This window comes from Ixodes scapularis, unplaced genomic scaffold (genome assembly GCF_016920785.2).
Source record: "Ixodes scapularis isolate PalLabHiFi unplaced genomic scaffold, ASM1692078v2 PGA_scaffold8__174_contigs__length_109621045, whole genome shotgun sequence".
NCBI classification, from domain to species: domain Eukaryota; kingdom Metazoa; phylum Arthropoda; class Arachnida; order Ixodida; family Ixodidae; genus Ixodes; species Ixodes scapularis.
Genome location: NW_024609883.1, coordinates 10,083,981 through 10,088,624, shown reverse-complemented (window position 1 = coordinate 10,088,624; position 4,644 = coordinate 10,083,981). Strand labels below are relative to the sequence as shown.

Genomic DNA, 4,644 nt, shown 5'->3' with positions numbered 1-4,644 from the left:
CAACATGACAGACCCTGCTGCCCTCGATATAAAGCCTGTTTCCGAGACAGCAACACCGACCACACCAGTGCTTAGAAGCAGCATATAACAACATATGCCACCGGAGAGGTACTTTTGTGTGAACCAGGTGAAACTTTGATGGGGAAGGAGTGTTGTATTTGTGTATTGTTTTCATTATAAAATGCGCGAGGTGGTGGGCAAAGAGGTGAGCACGCGCCTAGATGTGCAAGACGGTACGAGAACACGAGATGACAAAACGTTTAGCTATGGGGGCTACGTCTGCTGCACCTCGTCTTGTCTTTTCGCCGTAAGCCACAACAGTATGGGCTACTTGCCTTTCAGCAGTGCCGCAGCTCTCCCTGTGCCAAAATAAATTATGACTATTATTATTGCCTGGTCACTACTATGAGAGAAGTGATGGTGGCTACAAGATTCATACAAATAAGTGCATTACAACTTTACTGTATGGAATAGATAGTCTGTTTGAGAGAAAGAGTCTACTGCGTGGCCTCTTGGCTATGTCCGATATTCGGTGTCATTGCCGGAAATATTTGTGATCCCCCCGCGATCACCCACTCAAGTACCCCTGAAGCTGTGCGTATAATGATTGTGTTAAAAAGTACTTTACTTTGAAAGTGCATTCTATTTAAAGTACTTTGCTTGTAGCACATTGCCCCCAGTGTACTTGCTACTTTACTTGAAGCACATAACCTCTCAACTACTTTGTACTTCAAGTACTTTTCTTAATTGTGCACGTTGCCCAACACTGGCAGGAATATATGCAACATGCTACCAAAAGCTCTGTACCAATGCTTTGTTTACCGTCAGTCCAGCCATGTTGTAGATAAATGTCCAATGGGGATGAAAAAAAGAGAATTAAAAAATTTTAAGCTGGAATAAGTAAAAAGAATAGGCGAGGTGAATAAAGAAATGAATGATTATGCTTAAAACAAGACCACCTTTAGATGGTGTGGCGAAAGCAAAATAATATTTTCTCCCATATAAAAAGCTGTGCTAATCAAAATGGCATCAGCCATGGTACCACCATACAGAAGAGCAAGCTCAGCAGTTTGAGCGTTCTGCCAGTATCCAGTGATTTGATATTGTCATATCCTGTGCTAGAGCAGGCAGGGAATAAGTGTTCATTTTTTTCTCTGATCAATGCAAGGCATTGATCAGAGACACTTTCACAGGATTACAAAAATATGCTTTCATTTGGTAACAGGAATGTCCTTTCACAAGGGACACTTTCACAGGATTACAAAAATATGCTTTCATTTGGTAACAGGAATGTCCTTTCACAGAGCTTAGGTCTGTGTCGCTTGACTTTTGTCCTTGTCATTTATGGATAGAAGAAAAGATCCCACTTTGGAACCAGCTCTCCACCCGAGTACAAATCAAGTCGTTGAGAGCACATTTCATCACCAGGCTTTCGTAGGCAGAAGTTGTCTGTTCGTTGCACCTTGTAACAGTGTTTGTGCTTACGAAAGCTCTCCACCTGGAGCGCTTCAAGAAGTAGGAACGGTTCCCCTCTAACCAGGTACACAGAAGTCACCTGAGCGAAGCTCAGAGTGGTGGTTGTGTCCATGATAAGGACATCACCTTTGCGGTAGTTGCCTGTGCTTGTGTCAATCGATGTCGCCTCCCAAACTGGACCTTGACTCGCAAGGTTTTGTGCACAGGGTTTGAGTTTGCTTGGGTCCACTTGCCTTGAGCCCACAGCAGAAACATGCTTGTTTAAGATGTGTGTGTGCTGTTGGTAGCTTTCGAGAAGCTGGTGCCGTAGTGAGAGCGTTTTGCAGATGTTGCGAAAGTTCTTGACTTTCGAAGCCATACTTTTAAAGTATTGCTGCTTTGCTTCGAATCTCATGCACCAGAATTGGCGAAGAGGCCCAAACTCGGAGATGATCCGCGGATAGTGAATTAAGTAATGCAGCTTAGCGGTGACGCTCGCAGATGGATAGAGCTCGTGGTAAGTCTGAAGAAAATTCTGGATCCGATCTTCGAGGTATGGCAAGATCTCACTTGGCATTTGAGTCGCAAGCACAATATGAACGATCTCCCGGTACTTTAAGTACAGGTCCCAGTGCACATTGTCCTCGGGGATTGTTGACGCTAAGATCAGAGGCAGCAGCCGAAAGAGGCACCATTTTTGTGATGCCGTGCCTTTTAAGGCATGGTGGTCTTTGATGATATTGGGGTGCAAGCCTTCAGGTTTGTTTTTTTTGTCGCGAAACCCTACCTTAAATGAAGCAACCTTCTTCAGATCTGCCAAGACGAGGGTTCCTTCCGAAACAAGTCCTTGAAGAGTGTGGTGCAAAACAAGCGCCATTCCCCCCTCGAAGAGGTCATGCATTACGTCTGGCATTAACTGCATTGTCACATCAAAGTGCTCCAATGCCAGCATTGGCGATGGTCCATTAACACCATAGGCCTTTTTGAGTTCCGGGTTCGCCGAGATCGTTCTCAGATGCTGGCTGTGTGTTGTTGCGTTCCTCATCACACACAGCTGCTCTCTTGTGAGCCCTGGCAGCTTTGGCTTCAGTGCCATGCAGAAGCGGCAAACCCTTCCACTGCTGAAACAGCATGAAAAGCCACCAAGTTTGTTCAAGGACAGGTTGTCTCCACAAACTCCCACAACTGTTACTTTCATAGTTATAGTGTCTCCTTCTCTTCGGACTTGGAGCCCATCTTTCCTTAGCTGGTTCAAGTCATGAAGGAGCGGTTCTAGTAGTTTATCCAAGCTCTCACGCTCAAGATCTTGATATCTGGCCATCAAGGTGAGGTGTATATTCTTCAGCTCAGATCGGTAGCGCGGGTGCAAATCCAGCACCGAGAAATAGACGACTAGCAGTTTATGCTGCTTCTGCTTGGACCCCAGGGGATTTGTAATGCCAAGCTCATCTGTGTACAGCACAACGTGTAGCATATGCATAGGCACGTTTTTTGACGCCTTGCCATCACGAAAACTCTGTAGTACTTCTACCTCATCGTGCCTCAGTGCCTCGGTCGTTTCTTGTTTTGTTTGCTGCAGAAGATGTTCCAACAGTTCAGGTACCTGAAGAAGGTTATTGAGAACTTTGCCAATGGGGACATACTGGAAAGGCAAACTTGCAGGATTTGCAAACAAATGTTCTTCGGGTTTAACAAAGGGAAAGTGGCTCATGGCGAACTGTTCCCTTTGATATGAGCTCTTCACTTTTTCAAACAGGCATTGAAGGAACTCATCACCAAAGATTTTGTGACTGTCTGTTGGGTAATTGGGGCCACAGGTCTTGTGAGCTTGTTGAGTTTGCTTTGCATACTTGTTCAGCACCAGCTCCAACAAACATTGAAAGTCCCCAAAGATCTTTTCGGATGTTGCATGAGGTACTTTATGTACCTCGGCCAGCTTGAAGAAGAACGTGCAGATTATCTTCTGGACATCCCGCACAAATTCGTCAAATGTCTCTAGTGGAGGGGTGGAAGGTCTCGCTTCGCGTGGAGAAGCAGCAGGTCCCACAGCTTCTCCTTGAAGCCGGTGGTCGGGGCTTGCGCATGCCTCTGGTTCAGCTCTGCTGAGCGGGAATGGTTCCGTTGATTCACCGTGACCGAGTTCTGACGTGTTAGTACCTGGTACCTTGAGGTGATCTCGGTGGTTGCGATATAGATGACGGCGGTAAAACTCGAACAGCTTGAAGGTCAAGCAGCACCCATCAATTCCACAACTCACAACAAAATTTGCTTCTGTACTGTGCATTTCCGCAATGTGCGTTATGACGCGAGTAAGTCTCTCCGCGAAAAACGGACAAAGCGGGCAGCGGTAAAAGTTCATCTTGAACAGGAATGATCCCAGAGTTATCACAACCCTGACATTGAACCCGCATACAAAGCAAGCCCGAGAGGGCAGGGTGAACGGAGCAGACGCGGGTGTCGTCGAAGTGGTGAAGGTGCCGAAATAGTCGAAACTCGGCCACTCCGCTCAAAGTCCAAATCAAATCACTGACAGCATGGCAGAGTGAGATATGCAGGGCCAGGGCGAAGGAAGCAAAGGCTGGCAGGGGGGAAGCAGGCCAAACTAGTGCACAATATCACTATATAGCTCCTTCGGAGCAGAGTAGCGCAATCTAGAACGCCGTCTCTCAACGACTAGCGGCGAACGTTAGGAGGTTCCAACTGCGGTCAGAAATGCATGGAGAACGTGAGAAAATCGTTGTTTCTTCAGTATTGTGGGGATGTACGGAATGGCAATCGTTTTTGACATAATAATGGAACATTGTAGAATAGTTTGCGCTAAGTTTTCTGCCACGCAAGGACGTGACTTTTTTGAAAAAAATTGCCTGAGCGGCATCATGCAGCAGACGACACGGCGACGTCACACCATTCACGTGACCCGCTCCGGCCAACCCGAAAAGCCCATCTCCGCTGCGAGCAAAAATCGTCTGCTTCAAACGCCATTGCCTTGGAAATTGCCTTCTCAAAATTTGCACACGCATCCGATATTATTAAAACTTTGATAAAGTTTTTAGTTCTTTACTAACTTCACGATACACTAGTTTTGAAAAGTGTGAACTGGCCCTTCATTTTTTAATCAGCCGTGTTGAGTCGATCTCCATGTATTCTCCCATAGGGCGGGCCGCCTCCTGGAACCCTGAGTACCACGTG

The 4,644-nt window shown here is 46.4% G+C and overlaps 1 pseudogene; it reads right to left on the bottom strand.

Annotated features, from left to right (window-relative positions):
- Window positions 1-1,342: 1,342 nt before the first annotated feature.
- LOC115310008 lies at window positions 1,343-3,366 on the bottom strand (annotated as a pseudogene).
- Window positions 3,367-4,644: the final 1,278 nt, after the last annotated feature.